General features: G+C 41.3%; 1 protein-coding gene and 1 pseudogene across 3 annotated transcripts in view; one reads left to right on the plus strand and one right to left on the minus strand.

Moving 5' to 3' along the window:
- The window catches only part of LOC135200472 (ankyrin repeat and IBR domain-containing protein 1-like), an 85,586-nt pseudogene extending 66,112 nt beyond the window's left edge, over window positions 1-19,474 (plus strand).
- The window catches only part of LOC135200995 (ankyrin repeat and IBR domain-containing protein 1-like), a 228,209-nt gene that overhangs the window by 71,666 nt on the left and 135,763 nt on the right, over window positions 1-20,780 (minus strand). The gene's annotated exons all lie outside the window — the stretch shown is intronic.

The raw sequence follows: 20,780 nt of genomic DNA on the forward strand, positions 1-20,780 counted from the left end.
TCTCGTGATCGCGTAGTGACCACGAGACGGTAAGACTAACATAAGACAACTAAGCCTAGGACCAACCAACTGATCAGAGAGATGCTATCGGGAAGCAACTGAACTGAAAAGCGGTAGCATGGAGACCCACTGGGCCAAAACCGACTGATCAGAGAGATGCTATAGGAAGCAACCGAAACTAATGAGCGGTAGCATAGGCTCGATGAGCCAGGACCTAGGCTAAGCCAGACGCCTAACTAACCTAACCATAACAAAATACATGGAATAAATAAAATAAAAGAAAGAAAACAATAAAGTAGTAGGACAAAAAAATCCAGGAGTGTACGACAATAACCCGAAGGAAAGTCTACCACTCAAAGCTAGTCAGAGGCCGATACTAAGAGCCGGGACTAGGGTCTGGAAAGAAGAAGCCTACATAAGGTAAAAGACATGCATGCATGGCAAACCTGAGTAGACAGTACCCTAAGTAAAACGGATAATTAATATAGAGCGTACATATATAAGGGGATGTTCTAGGTATGGGAGACCGAGAACGACCCACCACGCGGCAGAACCATGCTGCCATGCTTCCGACCCCGAGTTCGTATTTATACCTAAAAAACGGCAAATACTGACTGAGGGCCGAAAAGAATCAACTAACCATAATTACTGAGTACTTAACTTAGCTGCTGCAATAGCTGCACGCTCCATTATAGATAAATCCAACGAAAGGGCACAAAAAACACAGAGAGAAAATATCACAACCGACACTTGTGCGCTAACTTGAAAGGATGGCCACCAGAGGCGCAGCAGTCGGCAGCATGGGATGGGTAGTAGTAGTACGAGCTGCTCACTCTGTGGGTCGGCTCTCCTCATGGAGGGTTTTTGTTGTGGGAGATTTCTATTGGTATTTGGCTCGTGGTAGTGGTCTCACTCGCCTAGTGTTCATACCGACACTCTGGAGGGTGAGCGAGTCAGTTATACTGACCTTTTTCTTTATTTTTTTTATTTATTCTCTGGTATGTGTTAGTACATTTACCCTAGAAATAATAGATTAAAGGATATTTCGCGCAGCGACACGAGCTGAGCCCAGAAATTCCAATTTTGAAAGGCTTGATTTAAATTTTGTTTTTCAATACATTGCTTTTACAGTAGTTTGAAGATGTATTGGGACTTATTTGTAAATTTTAGTATTAAGTATTAGATCCTGGAGCTCATTTGTTTGGCTTAGTTATGTATAATAATGATGTGGCACATGTCACTGTTGCTGTTCAAGTAAGCTTTCTCTGTTTATTTTTATTCTCTGTGTATGTGATCACATGATTTATCTTAAATCCCAATCTGGGTTTTTCTCTTGTTTTAACTTAAAAAACCCTGATTGCCTACTCCTCCTAAATGTTTTACATGAATTTGAATTTTATGGTACATGGCTCTTGTGTAGGTTTTCAAACAGCTAGAAAGAAATCTAGGGTTTCAAACAGCTAGGAAGAAATTTAGACTTTCAAACAGCTAGAAAGAAATCATAGCAATAACTACTTGATTGACAAATAAGATTACTATTTTAATTTTCTCTTTTGCCCACCATAAGAATTTGACAAATTTTGATACTTTTGATATAAAAAAGCTCAATCTCTTAACCCTTTAACGCCGAAGGGGTATAATAAAAATCGTCTCCCGTATGCCGGCAGGGTCTAGGTGTAGTGAGCGCCGAAGCGGAAAAAATGTTTTTTTCAAAAAATCACAACACGCTTAGTTTTCAAGATTGAGTTCATTTTTGGCTCCTTTTTTTGTCATTGTGTGAAGTTTAGTATGCAACCATCAGAAATGAAAAAAAATATCATTATCTTATATAAATAATGGGATATATGATAGCGCGAAAACAAAAGTTTCATATATATAATTGTATTGAAATCACGCTGTGAGGGAAAACGGTTATTTTAAAGCTAACAAAAGTAATTTTTTTCCGTTGTATTGTACACTAAATTGCGATTATTTTGGTATATAACACATTGTAAACGATCAATGCAAACACAGAGAAAATATTATCACAAAATGATGCATGAATTCATAATGTGCGGATGTAAAGAAAGCTGTTTTCTTTCAAAAAATTCACCATAAATGAAATATTGTGCTAGAGACTTCCCGTTTCCGTTTGTTTCAAAATGAAGGTAATTGATGAATATTACTAGACTGTAAGTGTTGTAGCTTATAATTGCAGTTTTCGACCATTTCGGTCGAGTTAAAGTTGACCGAAGGACAAATTTTTTCTATTTATCGATATTTACATAAAAATATTTCAAAACTGATAAAAAGCCTACGACCATAGGTTGTTTGTTGTTGTATTCTACATGAAATTGCGCACATTTTCATATATAAAACCTTATGTAAACGGCTAATTTAAAATGGTGTAAACATTACAACAATCGGACGAAAAAATTTATGATTTTTTCGGAAGAGTTACAGCGCCGACGTAAGGAAAAAAGTTTATTTCATAAATTCACAATAAATTGAAATATTGTGTTAAAAACTTCCAATTTGTTGCAAAATAAAGGTAATAGTTTTTAGCTTACAATTGCGTTTTTCAACCATTTTGGTCGAGTCAAAGTTGACCGAAGGTTGAAATTTTGGCACTTATTGTTATATAAAAAATATTTCAAAACTGATAAAAGCTACAACCATGGGTTGTTTTTTGTTGTATTCTACATGAAATTGCACACATTTTCTTACATAAAACTTTATGTAACGGCTAATTAAAATGTTGCAAACATTACAACAATCGGACAAAAAAATTAATGATTTTTTTCGAAGAGTTACCACGCGGACGTAAGGTAAAAGTTTTTTCATAAATTCACCATAAATCGAAATATTGTGCTAGAGACTTCCAATTTGTTGCAAAATTAAGATAAATGATTCAATATTACTAGAATAAATAAGAGTTTTTAGCTTACAATTGCGTTTTTTAACCATTTCGGTAGTACAAAGTTGACCGAAGGTTGAAATTTTGTACTTATTTATATGAAAATATTTAAAAATTGATAAAAAGCTAAAACCATGAGTTTGTTTTTTTTGTTGTATTCTACATGAAAAGTGCACACATTTATATATATACTCCCATGTAAACAGCTATAAAATGGTGCAAAAATTATGTCAAAGTGACAAAATAATTTCTGAGATGTGTTGTGATACTTTTTAGTGTGATAGAAAGAAATTTGCGCTTGCACGCTGCGTAACAATTGTAAACAAAACAACGCTTGATCCGTGAGCTCCCAGCATCCCCCAAGGCGCTTGATTCAAAAGTTTTCACCTAGTAGGCTATAACTATTTTTCCATAAATTTTAAAAAAAAAAACTTTTTATATGACGTAAAATACGTCCAATCGGCACCCAACAGACAATTTATATCGACGTATAATACGTCCAATCGGCGTTAAAGGGTTAATACAGATAAGTCTAGGGTTATTGTGTGAGAAATTTTATAAGCTGATGTCTTGCATTTTGCCTTGACCACATTTTCATGGTGGTTAAAATGTCATTAAGTATCAGTAGGGGAAAAGTGCCACTAGTCATATTTACTGGTATTTTTGAAGTTTATTGTAATAAGCAATACATCATACTAACTACAAAATTATCATTCACTGTGGCATGGATGGGTATTGGGAATTCCCCCTTAACTATTGAATTATACTGAATTTTGACTGCATATTTCATATTCATTGCATTACATGCCATGTTAGCTGCAGGAAAAAGTCCATAAGCACACGAATGTAGATGAGTAAAGTTAATATATTATATTGATTATTATATATATATATATATATATATATATATATATATATATACTATATATAATATATATATATATAATATATATATATATATAGATATATATATATATATATATATATCTATATATATATATATATATATATATATATATATATTATATATATATACTATATATATATATATATATATATATATATATAGATATATATATATATATGTATATATATATTAAATTGATTAATGAACTAAGATCATCATAGGTAACAAAAACAAAACAAAAATTAAACTAGCCATAAGGTAAATGTATGTAGACCTGGACTTTTGACTAGGTAGATGAGACTTCAGAACGGTTAGATGTTTAAAGATAAAATTTAAAATGAGCATAACCGTTACTGCTAAATACGCTGCATTGAGTTTGGAGTTTTTGATATAATTAACTTACCAAGTAATTACATAGCTATATTCTACCCAAAACACAGCAGCTTTTAGAATTTTTAAATTCTCGGTAATGTGCTATTGTTAAAGTATAGTTGATAAGTCCCACCCACTTACAGGTACGGATAGGTACAATGCTGCTGACAAGTTCGTTTCACTTCTTTCCATTCCCTTTGAATGAATGTCGCTTGTGTTCTGTGCAGCTTTGTTTTTGGATTTGTGCAGCTGTTGCTCTTGTCTCCATTTGTTGAAGTACTCATTTATACAAGCAGTCCCCTGTTACCGGGAGGGAGTTCCATTCTGGCAGCGTCCTAGTGGCGCCAATAACTGGAACATAGTGCGGTATGGTGCCATAAATCGCCAATTTTAAGGCGCTAGACAAGCACCATGAAACGGATCTCCATTAACTGAGTCCACTGATAACCAGGGACTGCCTGTATTGTTAGTGTGTATGCTATTTTCATTTAAACTAGGTTCTGTTTGAACTGCTTATTTATGATTTTCGGTTTTGGTTGCTGTCTGGTTACTCATTGTTTCCATCTGGTGACGAGATCTTTAACTTAGATAGCGTTAGCATTATTCCAGTTAGCCTACATTTGATTAGAATGGTTTCATATGACCATAGCCTACATTATATTAGGTTTGAATTACAATCACAGGAAAAGGAAGGCTACTGCAAGGACAGAAGCTAGGAATGTAGTTAGCCTAGAGTGTACTCACCCGATTTATATGTTAATCCTCAGACTCCTGTTGCTCTTTCTCTTATAACCAATCTTAGGACTATCACCCTCACGCCTTTACCCAGCCCCCATGCTTCTGATCCTAATATGTACCATGTCCGGCCTTGAATCGCGCATTGATCAGATGTTTGTCTTGTGGTGAGTACTATGGAGCAGTTAGATGCTTCAGTGAAAGTCCTTATGGACAATATGATTAAGCAGATGGCAAATGCAAATGATAGTGAGAGTGCATTGTTAGTGGAGAAGGTGTCGCTCGTTCTGACAATGATTTATGCAAAGGTTGCTGTCAGGCTCCCATGCACCAAGGAGAAGGCATACTGGAAGCCCAAGGGAGGTTGGCGGAGTGTTGCCCACAGGTAGGCACACCCCCCTTGGCCGAGCCTGTTGACCGGCCAAAAGAATATGCGGACAGCCACCGAAAAGGCGTCCGTACGAAAGTGCAAGAGCTTTGGTCTAGCTCTCCCTCATTCCACCCTGGACAAAAGGCACCGAGGGTGTTTCTATGAAATGTCTCTTCTTTTAAAGAGACATAGTGGTTGCTGACTGCTCTTCTCCACCTCCTTATAAGCATATCAGGGAGCTGGAGACTAGTCCATGTCGTCCTTGTAGCTTTTGGGTAAGCTCAGAGTGTCTCCTGTGCGCCCAACAGAAGATTACCAATTTTCATCTGAGCACCCATCCAAGTCTCGGAAGCGCCCATCATCGTCGAGTAAGCGAGTGTCCAAGCGGTCGTTTCCTCTCCCAGTATTCTCAGCTCCATATGACAGGTGCGTGGCATCTCGCCTCCCCTGGGAACCAGCATCCATCAATTGCCCACTGAACACCCGGTGCCTCCCAAAAATCCCGGCGCCACCGAGTGCCCAGAATCACCTCTTCTATTACAAACACAGTATTGACTGATTCTTTGTTGAATCTCATTCAGCATTGCCTGGATGTAATCATAGCCGTTCTTCAAAGCACTCCTGCTGTATCACAGGACCCTGAAGATGCACTTCATTTGCTGATTTATTCCAATGAAGAGGTTTTGGATGAGACACCCGCTTCCTCGCCTTAAGACAATCTCCTCAGATATATTTTGGCTGCCTTTCCTACCCTGTTTTCTCTCCTGCTGCCCAGCTTCTCCTGTATCGTGTTCTTCATGAAGAACAGCCTGTCTAGAGTTCCAAAGATGGTTCTGTCCTCATCATCCCAAGAAAGATTTAACCCTTAAGGGTCGGGTTAAAAAATCAATATGCAGCACCACAGACTGAGCAAACTTTCAGGTCAGCCAATTCAAGAAAAATGCATCAGTGGGAAGAAGACAAGCTAATGCACATGGTGTAAGAAAAATTCTAAAAAAGTCTCCTTACCTTTCACAAGAAGTTAAAAAAATTCTATTTACAACCCCTTGCAGGGCCACTTTTACAAGACAATTGTAAATTTTACCAAGCTATACATATTTTTTTTTAAATAATTTTATTTATTTTGTAAAATTAAAATAATTAACAGGTCACACAATATCATAATAGATAAGAACTAAAATCAGTAACAAATTCTGAATATATTTGTTAGAAAATATTTACCTATGTAAATTTACGAGATCAAAGATGCAGTAACTTTTTGGGGCTTGTAGTACACATTTTTTCTAATATTTCTTTGCACTATTCTTTGCAAAATTGCAAATTATAACTGACATACTATCATAAGAGATAAGAACTAAAACCAACAACAAAACCCTGGGTATATTTATAAGCAAATATATAAAAAAAAATCATGTGAGAGAGAGAGAGAGAGAGAGAGAGGAGAGAGATGAGAGAGAGAGAGAGAGAGAGAGAAGAGAGAGACGAGAGAGAGAGAGAGAGAGAATAGTGTGCCCTTGAAGTCAAGTACTACACTACTGACTCATGAGACACCTAGAATTGACAAGCTAAGCCAGTTCAAAAGTTGACATTAGTAAATTTATGGGCTATTGAAGTACAGGCAATCCCCGGTTCGGCAGGGATTTCATTCCTGGGGATGTGCCGATAAGCGAAAACTGCCATTAACTGAAACTCAGTCATTTATGGTGCCGATAACTGGTTATTGGTGCCATAAGCACTCTTATGGCGCGCCATAAGAACCTTTATGCACCTTATGGCGCCAATAACTGGAACTCATCCCATTACGGCGCCATAAATCGCTGATTTTATGGCACTAGACAAGCCCCATAAAACCGGATTGCCAATGACCAAGTCCGCTGATAACCGGGGACTCCCTGTAAAGGAATCTGTCGCCTTTTTATTGTTACTCATATTAGAGGTATCTGTCTTTTGAGGGTTAAGAGAGCTTGATTGTTGGCTCTCAGACAAGAGAGGTAATCCGTCCACCACTCAAAACTTGTTATTGTTACTCATATTAGGGGATCTGTCCATTGAGGGTTGAGAGAGGTTGATTGTTGGCTCTCAGGCAAGAGAGAGATTAGGGCAAGCAACCTTCTGCACCCCACCCCTCCTCATGCCTTTCAACCAAGAGATATGAGCTTACACCACCCAGAGGAACTCCTTCCCTGGGAGTTGCTTTCCTTCCTCCCTCCCAAGGGACTTCTCATGCCTAATTGACATCGTCTCAATGGTCAGCCTTCACCTCGGCCAAAATTATGTTTTTGCCCTTGGAATTGGACCATTTTATTAAAAATTTTTTAGAGTTTTAGAATTTCTTAGCTTTTTGGACTAGATGGGGGCTCTAGTGAATGAAGAAAGTTGAAGACTGCAGCGATCTAGTAGAGGTCTTGCCTGCGGACTGGCTGGGAGTTCTTTCCTGCCCAGATGAAGCCATTAGAGATGGCTCTCTAGAATTGGCTTTGTTGTTCTCCACAGGGGTGTTGGAAAAAAGAGAACTTTGGTGTTCCTTCACCTCCAAAGGCAACACTCCTACTCAGAAGTCTGCGCTCCTTTTTCACCTCGTAGATTGCTCTCGTCCATTTCCCCCACAATCCACAGTCCAAGATCGATAGCATTAGATCTTCACAAAAACTAAAGATCTTGCTGGTTCAGTCATCCAAGCACCCCAATGATCCACTCTCCTTTTGTTTCAAGACCGTCTCCTGCTTCAGCAATATTCCCTTCTGAGCAGTAAAACAAGGTTTCAGTCCAGACCTCGCTCCAATGTATGTACAACCTGTCAAGTCAAGAAGGCTTTCTCAAGACTTTTCTCCCGTAGATGAAAATTGTGTCTTCCGTGTGCCTGTAGGAGCCAGGTTTCTCCACTTTTGCGGGAAGCCAGGGGCATATTGCAATGGGTCTCTAGTTCCAAAAGAGGGCTACTCCATCCCTTTCAAGGAGAATCCTCCTTTAGTGCCAACGTCCGTTGTACTGACAGTGTACTTAGCAGGCTCAGAGTAGTTTTCAGCCCTTGGAGAAGAAGTATTGTCTATCTCCAGAAAGAGAACTGAGGAGATGGTCAAGGACGTCAACTCTCCAGGGTTTTGCAACTGCCCTGTTGTGGTCCCCAAGTCTTCTGGGGGTTGGAGACCAGTCCTCGATGTCAGCGCCCTGAATTTTTACAGTCATAAAACAAAATTCTCCATGGAAACAAACCAGTCAGTCCTGTCCTCCATCCGTTAGGGTGATTGGATGGTGATGATAACATGGTAGATGGGCAAGATTTTAACTTCTTTAACTTATCAGGATTGTTCTGTAGTTAGAACAGTCAAAGATTTCTAACATTTTTGGTCCAATGGCCTGTAGAATAATGGCAAAGCTTGTTTTGATAAAGGTTTTGCAAGGTTGTCTTCAAGGGGTCCACTGGCTAAGCAAGGGAAACAGTGACTCAGGGCACAACAAAAGCTCTTGAGCATCACCACCCACAAAGCCATTCAGTGATGGAATGGAAAACAAAGTGAACCTGTCATCAAGCACAGAGGGATATTGGGTCGGCCACAAATTCCGGGACAAATTCGAAGGACATCGACCCCAACCCCTGGTGTGCTTCACCTCATAGCTCAGACCGTGGAGCTCTCCTATCCTCTTGAAGATGCCAAGGCCAGAAGGAAAACTGTCTTGAGCGTCAGGTTCCTGTCAGATGAGCGGCGCAAGGGCTCATATGGACTCTTAGTGAAGCTCTTTAAGAACCAAGGAAACATCCCACATCGGAGACTTGAGCTCTCTAGATGAACTCGACTGCTCAAACCCCTTAACTAGCAGGGAAAGTTCCCAGGAATAGATGTCAATACCCTTAAGGCGTAACACCAAACTCAGGGCCACCCTGTAGCCTCCAATGGCAGAAACGGACAAACGTTCCTCGTCTCTGAGGAAGGTTAAAATGTCATGCTATTTGCTAAATAGAAGTTGCGAAGTGAGAGGAGAAAAAACCCCGTTTACGACACCAATCACAGTAGATTGCTCATTTGCCTTGGTAAACACGGAGGTTGACTTTAAAAACCTCTATTCAGCGAATAGCAGTCTTAGAAGACTGCTGGACATATTGCCCTGCTGTTCTCTGAGAAAAGCCTCAGAGGAGATACTTGAAAGCCTCCTACCGTGAAAGAGACAGGGATTCTTCTGACTGGTGGGAAACTTTCTGCATGGGGCTGACACAGGAGATGTCGCCAAGAGGGGAATCTCCCTCGGAACCTCTGACAACAACGACAGTAGATCTGGGAACCATTCTGCCAGAGGCCACAGAGTGGTTACCAAAGTCATCCTGAGACCCCATGAACTCATTAGCCTGTTCAGAACTTGACGGATCAAACAAAACAGAGGGAAGGCATATACCTCCAGGTTGTCCCAGGGATGTTGGAATGCGTCCTCTGCCAATGCTAAAGGATCTGGAACCACTGAACAGAACATCTCCAGCTTCCTGTTGAAGCGAGTCGCAAAAAGGTCCAGCATGGGTCTCCCCCAAATCTGGAAAAGCTTGTCAGCGACCACTTGATGAAGGGACCACTCTGTGCCTAGGATCTGATCCCGGCAACTGAGTTTGTCTGTGACCACGTTCAGTTTGCCTGGGATGTACCTGGCTGAGAGCTCTGCTGAATTGCTGACCGCCCTCTGGTGAAGCTAGACGGTCAAGTTGACGTGAAACCAGGCCTTCATGTTGTTCACATAGGCTACCACCGTGGTGTTGTCCGACATGAGAATGACAGAATGACCTACCTTCCCCCAAAACTCCTTCAGACCCAGGAAGGCTGCGTTCAACTCCAAGAACGTTGATATGTTGGTGCTTGTCCTCCAAAGTCCAAACGCCTGAAGTGATGAGGCTGCCTAATTGAGCCCCCCAACCTGCAAGGGAGGCATCCGAGAACAGAAGGAAGTCCAGTGGAAGAGAACGCAGAGGGACACCCTTCAACAGATTCTGGTCATCCAACCACCAATGAAGGTCTTCTCTCACTACCCAGAGACAGAGGAACCATTAACGGGAGAGTCCCCTGCTTGAGACCAGAACTCTCCCAATCTCCATTGCAGAGACCGAAGATGAAGATGGCCATAAGGGACCAGCTTCTCCAGGGAAGACAACCCTCCCAGGAGAACCTGCTACTGATGAGCTGTCTTGATGTTGATTCTGACAGGAAATTGCGCGCCATCACCCGCAACTTCTCCAATCTCTGATCCAACGGGAAAACTTTTGCCACTGTGTATCGATGACCATGCCCAGGTAGAGGAATCTTTTTGACTGGGTACGAGGTTTGACTTTTTCCTGGTTAACTAATATGCCCAGTTCCCGACAGAACCAAAGTAAACGATCCCTGTCCTGCAGCAGCTTTTCCCTGGAAACTGCCAAGATTAACCAATCATCGAGGTACCTCAGCAAACGGATCCCCTGAGAGAAGACCCTTGTGAACACTTGAGGGGCCATCGTTAGCCCGAAGCACAAGACTTTGAACTCAAAGACCTTGTCCCCAAGAGAGAAGCGAAGGAACTTCCTGGACGTGGGTACGAACAAGGATTTCGAAGTATGCGTCCCTTAAGTCTATCAACAGCATGAAGTTGCATTCACTCACGGCTGCCAACACCGAGCGCGGGGTCTCCATGTTAACCGTGTCTTCATGATGAAGTGATTCAAGGTGGATAAGTCGATCACAGGCCTGAATCCTCCCGACGCCTTGGCACCAAGGAGATGTGACTGACCCTGGGGACGGACGCCACCCTTCCTCTATCGCATCCTTGTCCGGGATTTTCTGCACTTCCTTCCGAAGAGCCAAGAACTTCAGAGAATCTGGAGGTTATGCCTTCTTGAGCTGTGGCTTGTCCGACAGAGGAGGAGAGAAGTCGAACGGCTGTAGGTATCCCCAACCCACCCGAAGGACATCTACCACCCACTTTCTCTGCCCCATAAACTCTGCCACCAAGGAATCATCCCCCCCACCCCGTGGACGCAGGAGAGGGAGAGGTGGCGCCTAACCTACCAACGGCCCCCTTTACCTCTGTCCCTTGGGCCCCTTCTTGGCTTGAAGGAACGAGAGCGAAAGGGTGTTGATCTTTTGACTTAGGCCGAGTCAAACGGGAAGGCCCTGCCGAACTCGAAGTCCTCGACGGCCTACTAGGTGACGATCTCCTTGACTACTGCTGGACAGGGGGAGGAGGAGGAGCCGGACGTCTCCGAGGACGAGACTCCGACTCAGACACGGCTTGGTGTACCAGTCTGTCTTTTTGGTGTCAGCCCAGCACTGGTCTATCGCATTCTCGAGCTCTGTCTGAGGAAACAAAAATTAGGACTCCAAGAGATTCCGTTCCTCAATGCCAGCAAGGACTCAGTGTCGAGCGATCTCCATCCTAGATAAAGCCGCATCCCTTCTAATCAGAAGGAGGTTAGACCCATAAATCAGTACTGAGGTGAGACCAAATATGAAAATGCCTTCGCCCCGGACTGCAACAGACTGGCAAGCAAGGATCCACTCACCAACCCTTCGGGGACCTGTTGAAAGCTGTCTTGACAATAACCACGGACCAGAAGTCCAGCCAAGAAAACCGTCTGCAACATGGAGGCCGCCGTAGATTCCAATGCTGAGGTATCTTGCGGAGACAAGGACGGAGCCACTGACCTCACCTGCTCCAAAGTCAATCCTGAATTTAAGCGAATGACGTCTGGGTTAAGATGGCGTGATAACAAAAAAGCAGAGCTCGTAGCATAGTAGTACTTCCTATGTCTCGTGATAGTGAGTAGGCGGGGGTAGTAGCTTGGTTAGAGCCCCTAGAGCGAAGCAAACCATCCTAGTCCAAAACAGAGCCATACTTCTGCAAGACCGATTGAAAGTGCCCGACAAAGGAAGCTGAAGAGATGATTTGGGGGGGTCCTGAGTAGCTCCCACTAAGGCTTCCAAGCAAGAAGTGTAAGACGACCGAGCCTGAGTCCAAACTTTCCAAATTGTTAACGTACGAATAAGATCAACAACTTCCAAAAAGGAAGACAAAAACTCTTGTGTGTCTCCCTCCTCCTACTCCAGCAATGGAGACCGATGACGAGAAGGATGTGCAGGCTCCTCTAAGGCACCTTCCCCACTAAAATTAACAGAAGGGTTAGCAGCCAAACAGCCCAAAAACCCCAAACTAACCTCTATGGGCTGGGTCCATGCCGTCGGCTTCTGAGACGAACCACTATAACACTAGGAACATCACTTACCCCAACAGATGACTCATTAACATGTCCATGAATGGTCAAGGGTGTGGTGGACATATGAACATGAGATGGGGGGGGAATCCTGAACACTCGAGATTGAAGGAGAATCCCCTAGAGTCGAACTCTTGGAAGCACCAGTGAGAGAGGCAGGCAAACACTCCTGCTGCACCAACTCTGTGCTCACTACATTCGACCTCTTGACAGGTGCCTTGAGATCTTTATGGCAAGGAATAGGCCTTGGAGAAGAAGGAGCATTTACATCATGTGCATGGGCAGGGGAGGTTGCAAAATGCTCGCGATGTGCATGGACAGGGGAGGTTGCAGCACGGACGGGGGGTGGGCGGTGTGTAACACACCCATGATTTGAAGCAGAGGACGAAGCATCCCCTGCAGATTGCACAAGGGAAGGACACTAACACTGCCCGAAACACCAGCACTCAGGAACACGTCCGCGTTGTTCCTCCCTCGTAGGCGACGAAAGGGCAAAGCCCTTAGCCTTCCAACGCTTGATACACCGACGGGGTGTAGAGGGGGAAGAGAGAGGAAGACAGCACTCGGTTTCTTATGCGAACTCTTCTCAGGAGGCAGGGACGAAGCAACACTTTTCCTACCAGTCCTCCCAACCGATAAGGCAGCCAACTTGACATCCAAAACAGAGTCCAACCTCTGAAGCACTGCCTGGCTTATAACCTCAGACTGATGTGCCAGAGAAGGCTCCGATGATGAGGAAGGGAGATGTAGCGAACTGGGTGGCAGGGATGACGTCACGGTTGAGAGAGGCAGATCAGAGGAGACGACTGGGAGAGACGTTTCACAAATTGGTGATGACGTCACAGCTTCCCTTCGGTGCGAGGGGAATCAGACGCCACTGGCGGAGGCATACACAAAGATGGATCCCGTGACGTCATCAACGGGGCTGACGCCACAGCTTCTCTCCGACTCGAAGAAGCGGCAGCAGACAATGGCGGTGCAGACCAAACTCAGATGTTGAGATTATATAAAGCCTTGGTCTTTTCAAAATTAAGTTATGGGTGTGAGGTGTACATTACGTGAAGCCAAATAGCCTTAAAATGCTCAACTCAATTCATCATGGAGGAATACGGCTGTGTACGGGAACATTTAAATCATCTCCCACCGAGAGCATGCTAGTAGATGCTGATGAGGTGCCACTGGATCTTCATTACAAGCGTCTGCTGTTTGAGCTGGTATAGATTCCAGAGGCTACCTATAAGTCTTTAACCAGCATTTTTATGAGAAAGGAAAGGCATTAGCAAAGTTATGAAAGTCACCCCAAGCAACCTCATCCATTCTCTTTTAAGTCAATACTATTGTTCGTGAGTTAAATATGCCAAGGATTGAGATTTTACCAGCAAAATACTCAGTTAGTCCCCCTGGAACTTTCCAGAGGTAAAATTCTGCAGATATTTCAATTTTACCAAGACAGAATTGTCCAGTGAGGCCATGCAGTCAATATTTTTAGAACACTCCATGCAACATGATAACTCCACTGCAGTTTTCACGGACAGCTCAAAATCAGATGCTGGCGTCGGCTTTGGAGTAGCCTTCCCTGATTTAGAGAGAAGTGGCAGGTTATCACCTGTTGCATCAATTTTTATGGCAGAATTATATGCAGTTTTCAAGGCTAAAGGAAATTTTTATTAGGAATGAAAATTATTTTATTATATATTTTGACTCGAGAAGTGTTCTTCAGTCGCTGGAATCTTTTAACCTTTTAAACCCTCTGATTTTAGACATATTTGAATGGCTGCTTTTACTGAAAAGAAGAGGGAAAGAAATAAAGTTCTGTTGGGTGCCTTCCCATGTTGGGGTGGATGGGAATGAGAAAGCTGACGATTGGCAACAGTCAGCAGTCAACTCCCCAGAACCCACAAGATGCTACTACCATATCGGGGTTTATATCCTCTGGTGAGTCAGAGAATTAAAGAATGTTGGCGGTCCCAGTGGGAGGATTATTTTAACTAATCAAAAAATGCGCAATATCACCTCATCAGTGTCTCCTTGGTCATATCCGTATATGCCAAGGAGACAAGAAACGATGTTGTGCAGATTGAGGATTGGACATACGTACAAGACTCACCCATGGGTTCTTGATGTTTCATGAAAATCCTCCGTTTTGCAAGAACTGTACTGTGCCCTTGACTGTGAAACATTTGTTGATTGAATGTCCCAGATTCGGGAATTTGAGGCATAGGTTCCTGTCTTGGGGTTGGGACAGTGTAGGTAATTTTATCCTAGCTAGTAATATAGAGCAGTTATATAAACTATAGGGGAGGCAGGCCTCCTCAACCAAATTTAAATTATACGTAGATTGTCTATGTAAGTACTTTTACATATGAAGAAGATATTTATATACATATATTTATAGATATTTTTATATGAAATTTATTAAAAATTTTAATTTTTTTCTATTCAATTTATTTCGGTGTCAATTACCCAGATGTTGTGACGCCAGATTTAATACACAATCAATTAATCCTCTCAAGCCTCGGAGCCGCTCCTACGTGTTGGCTTGTGAAGTTTACCAATCTTACAAATGACTTCTCTGGTGTGGCTTCATCTGCTTCTGTGGTGTCTTGTCTCCCTCAGATGTTTTGTCATACAATGATGTTCTCCTTGGGTCTCCTATTTGTCATATGGAATAAACTTGTCTGCAGTTTTGTTTGAATATGTTTAATCTGGTCTTACAATATTTTCTCTTTCACCGTAAGAGTAGTCGGCTGTGTTACGTCACAGATGTCTTGTGACATGGCTAGTTCTTATGACGACATAGTTTCAATCGACTCTGCGTTTCACGACTTATTCCACGTCTCCCACTATCTTAGGCATTGAAATTTTCTACTTGTAAGTGTACTGGTGAGGCCCTCTGGTTGCTATAGGAGTCAAAGGAAAACCCTATCGTCATCTTGCCTTCTTCTTCAGTTATCTCCATCGCCAACAAGCTGCGGTTTGTTTCATGTCATGAGCTTCTCTTCAAGATCCTGTAACTCAGAATTCCTGGTGCACAATGTCCTCAGATTCATCTAATTGGAGAGGTAACTGGCTTCTCTGATATTAGTTCCAGGATTTTCCCGAACTAGTATCTTCTACTTTGTTTCTTCGGACACTTGGGTAGAGGGAGCATCAACCTTTGTCCTATTTGTGACTTGATAGCTTGTCTGAGTTCTTTGGTTTCGTCAAAATCCAAGACTTAGGGATGCATCCTACACCCTGTTTTCTAAGAACTCTGATTTTTTGTATCTCCAGCTTGAAGTAACCATGAAGATTCTACAACGTCCCAGCCAGAGTTGATGTAGTTTCCTTCACGTGAGAGATTCTGGTCCTTCGGGGATGTGTTTCCAGCATAGGTGTTTTGTTGCCTCAACTCTCTCTCTCTCTCTCTCTCTCTCTCTCTCTCTCTCTCTCTCTCTCTCTCATCTCTCATCTCTCTCGCTCTCTCTCTCGACTTAGTCACCTTAGTTCTAGACTTACACAGATATGATACTCATCCATGAACTGTGTTTCCCTGAGAGATGTGTGTCGTTGTGTTTCTCTCATGGACATGTCTCTCTTCACGTACTTGGGCGTGTTTCCTGTGGATATGATTATTGCACTTTTACCTCTCTGAAGTCTCTTGTTTGCCTTTAAGAGTTTTTCTCGGCTGACGTCTCATTTGCTTGCTAGATGCAAGATTCCCCACTTGTTGTGCATGTCCCACCGGGGACGTGTTTTCGGGTGTGGCTGTGGGGATGTTTTGTCCATGTTTGTGGCTGCTTCAAGTAACAGTTGTGATGCTCATGGAGGACGTGCTACTTGGGGTAATCTTGATTGAGAAACGGAGAGATCTTTCTCCAGTTTCCAAGAAACCAATGTGCTCTTGGCTCATTTTCCTATGTTCACTGTTCACTTTCCAGTCAGTGGTTATGACTCATCAAGGCAAAGTTGTACTTTCCGTGTCTCTTTCTCCCAGATGGTGACACATCATCACACATCTGTGTACGTGCCGCACATCACATCCGTCATTGCAATGTCCATGTACGTGACTCTTCATGGCCAATGACTGATGGCACATATGTAACTAGATGGCCATAGGTCATAATAGTGCCTGTGCAATGCCTTTTGGACACGTTACATAACGTCTGACAAACATTGCCATGGTGGTGTCCAATGGGTATTGCCATATCACAAATATGTTCAGGATCAAAACAGACCTTCAAGTGCTTGGCTTTATGCCAAAATCACAGATTCGCAATAAAACAGACCCCTTACCTATCAGTGCAATGGCGTTTTTTAGGCCATAGCAAAACGACTGTCGGGCATTCATTGGTAGTGTCCATGGACGTTCTATGGCATCACTTACGATTGATCTTCAACTGTTGTGTCCTTCAAGAAGTCAATGGATTCATTCAAATCCCATATGGCCTTCTTTGTGGGAATTGACAGTCTTGGGGTTGACCCAAGACTTCAACCCTTTCCAGGTAGGAAGAAGAATTCTCGTTCATCGCTTATTTACAATTTGGATTGTTCCTATGAGAATATTGACCCAACACTTCTACTTCACTTCTACTAGTTGCAGTTAGTCAATAACATGTTTCCTTTACAGTGAAGTTCGGTGGAACCATTCTGATTTTCTGTGAATTTGTAGAATTTGATTTTATAACTCCATAATCTACGTTTGCGGACCTTCTCCAAACTGGTTAGGTACTTGAATCTAGTCCAAGAAGACTTCAAGACAAGGGAAGGATTTGTGGAACTACTTCCCCTTTTTCTAACATAGCCCAGCAAGTGGTTGAGCTCTCAGCCTAGCCTAGCCTAGCTAGTTTGAATCTACATTTACCATTTTAGCCTAGAGTAAGTAGTTGAGATCTTCTATTCCATCTTAGCCTAGCCTAAGTCTAGTTCTTAGCTGAGCAATTGGTTGAGTTCTTAGCCTAGCAAGTGGTTGGGTTCTTAGTCTAGACTAGCCTAGCCTATTTAGTATGAACCTAACTTTTCCATCTTAGCCTAGCCTAAGTGGTCAAGTTCTTAGCCTAGCCTAGGCTAGCTAGTTCAAACATGTCCCCACCAGCTTAGCATAGCCTAAGTGGTTGGGTAGCCTGGCTGGTTTGTGTGTATCTTTATCAGACCTGCTCTTCTGCTACATGAATTCTGCAAGATTTTCCTTTTCTTCAAGAGTTTGGGATTGGGTTAGGTTGGGTACAATTCCTAGTTTAACCTACCATTATATGTATCCAAGTAACCAGACCAGTACTGTATCCCAATATCCTAGTTGTTCTTGTCTCTGCATGAGTTAAGATCCGTCCTTACCACCGTGCTATGTTACTCAGTAACGTCACCATAGTGGTTCCTTAGTCTAAAGGTGGGAGGGCGTGTCCTATTATCATAGGACGTCTCCTCTGATGATTAGCATACTGAGCGTGTCATCATAAGGGATCACTTCACAGGACGTATCTTTGATAGCTTTAAGAAATCAAGACAACAGTTGCTATTCTTTTGAAGTTTTTATCCACGATTTATACTATGTACTTGAGAATTTATGTAAAAAAAATGAACAAACGGTAAACTATCATGTTAATAATACTAAAATTGTTAGATTGTGTATATAGTATAACAGCATTTACAAATATTTAGAAAAAAATTGCTAGCGTAAACAGCAGGTGGGCAATTTGAATATTGAATTTAGAAGGCAGGTAGATTCAGATTGCATTTAAATATTAGCTAATGAAATTTCTATTGATATTTACAGGGCTTTTACCATAGTTAGGGGGATAAATTTTATATACTACAGATATTGAGAGGACTTCTGCCATACTGACAAATGCTTTCGCTGTGTTTGTCCTACGACGGCACTGAATTTCACCTCTCGTGTCGTAGTACGGATACCCCAGTATTAGATCTTGTATTACATTGCAAATGGGTTTTATATGTAAGAAATATTAATTCAGATGAAATGAATATGGTCACAATTTCTAGCTCATCAGAGGAAACATATACTGCTTTTCCTAGTTACCATCTGGAGAGAAGCTAGGCTAATTGTTATACTTTATCATTTTTTGGAGCAAAGTTACTATCTGTCAAGGCAGTGAGCTAATGCTTTTGATCCTAAAGTCTGACTGATTTAATGATGAAATCTTGAAAAAAGTATTTATAGTAAGACTTACTTTTTCTTTTTTTTTTTAACTCCAAAACAGGCAACAGTAAGAAACCACCAAATGCAAGAGTTGAATCGTTTCATACACTACTACACACGTTTTAAAAATCATCAGAATTCTTTGCAAATGGAAGAACCACTGTTGAGAAGTGCTAGAGACAAGATGGAAGTGCTTGCAACTTCATTGCCTTCACAAGAGCAACAAGGCCAAGGTAGTTGTAATTTGTCATTTTTGGTATATTTTCCTTTTAGTTGCTGTGCATGTGTCAAAGGTATGGATTTGAGTATGTTTATTTGTTAAGCTTTAGCATCTTCCCAGTTCCTTTGGTTATTTGTGCATTTTCAGCTTTGACCTTTGACTTGAGTCAATCGTTTTGAGTTGTATAAGAATGCATTAAGTTGTACATACATAAATTGATTCAGACTGTTGTTTTAGGCAAACTTTCAAACTACCAGTAAAGAAAAGAAGTTTAAAAGACATGTTATTAAGCAATGTAGAAGAAGTGCAGGTGAGTGCTCCTTTAGAGAAGGCTCATAACTTCCTGAGTTAACTTTTTATTGTACTATGTATAGGTTAACCTGTTATGTGCATAGGTAGATGTATTTATCTTTAAGATCTTCCTATTTTTTCATTTTTCATACTTCACCTTTTCCCTGTTTATGAATAAAGAGTATACTATCATTTAGGACTGGTCATACACATTTCATTTGTTTTCTTATGTACCTTAGCATGATCGTGGATCTTGCATGCACCATCAAGAAAATGTATATGGATTGGGTGGTTTCTTGTATTTCAGATATTTGTAATGAAGTAAGATCAAAACATGTCTGGTTCTGTTTTTTTCAAGTCCATAGTTATGACCTCATAACATTTGTACATACTCAGCAAATAAGATGCATTTAATGGTTGTTATTTTGAATTATGTACAGTATATAAGGTTTATGCTCTTTTAGCATATGTATTTACATAGGTCCCTCCCTCCCTCCCATACCGCCCACCTCTTACTTCTTAGTTGCTGCCTGGGCCTTTGTTACCTCACTTTCTGACAGTGAACTGACATTTAAGAGCAAATTTATCATTGTTATGCAGAGCTTAAAGGCACATTATCAGTGATGCTTAGTTTAGATTGGTTCAACTGTCTACTATGCCAAAGAAAGGAGCAGTCTTTGTTGCTCTGGACTATGTTGAAAATAACCCTAGTCAGTTTAAGAGTTTAAGAGAACAATGATATAGGAAGTCCTTTCAGTATTCATTAGAAAAAAAAAACAAGGAGACATTTATATTTGCTTTATGACTTGAAAAGTCTACTTTGTAGTAGAGGTGTATGTTTTTAAAACTACCCTGTGGATGAATACACATTTTTAAAATAAACATTTTGTGTATAATTACTGGTGCAAATACAAGACTTGGAAGTCAAGACTTTGGACTCTTCAGTTAAGGAACCATTTTCTATGTGCAGGACCCTCCCAGATCATTGCTTTTCTTCAAAAGGAGAAATTTGTGTATCAAATCCTTTTCTTAATACTGTATACACTTTATACCGTTCATAGGATGTGTTTTAAAGGCAGACAGAATGGGTCTTAAAGTTCATAATAGTGGAAGACCATTAAGACCCATTCTGTCTGCTTTTTAAAGCATCATCCTTTAGTACAGTTCATTTTATGATATATTCATATACTACATTGTAAGTCATATGTGCTCTTGAAAACATGGTGTAGTTAGTTGTAATCTAACATCTTAAGTGGTGTTGTAGATTATTATTATTTTTCATGTTTACATAGTCCCTCACTGTCAAATAATAATTTTAGTTGTATACACTGATTTTCTTTGCATGCTGTTTATATTGTTACTCTTCCTATTATACCCTTTTCATCATACATGTACCTTGTCTGTTTCCTGGAGTATCATGCTGTTCTCTTGAAATTTATCTATGATATAAGTAAACTTACCCCAAGTAATTGCATAGCTAAGGTTTCTAACTTGCACAGCAACCTTTTTTTTTTTTTTATAAATTTCTATAGCATTTCAGTTGTTTTGTGTAGTTGACAGGCTCTGCCTGCTATCAGAGCACTTGGGCTGGTTATTCAGTTGTTTCTGCCACGGGTCATTGTACATTGGTA

The sequence above is a fragment of the Macrobrachium nipponense genome, chromosome 27 (assembly GCF_015104395.2).
Source record: "Macrobrachium nipponense isolate FS-2020 chromosome 27, ASM1510439v2, whole genome shotgun sequence".
Classification (NCBI taxonomy): domain Eukaryota; kingdom Metazoa; phylum Arthropoda; class Malacostraca; order Decapoda; family Palaemonidae; genus Macrobrachium; species Macrobrachium nipponense.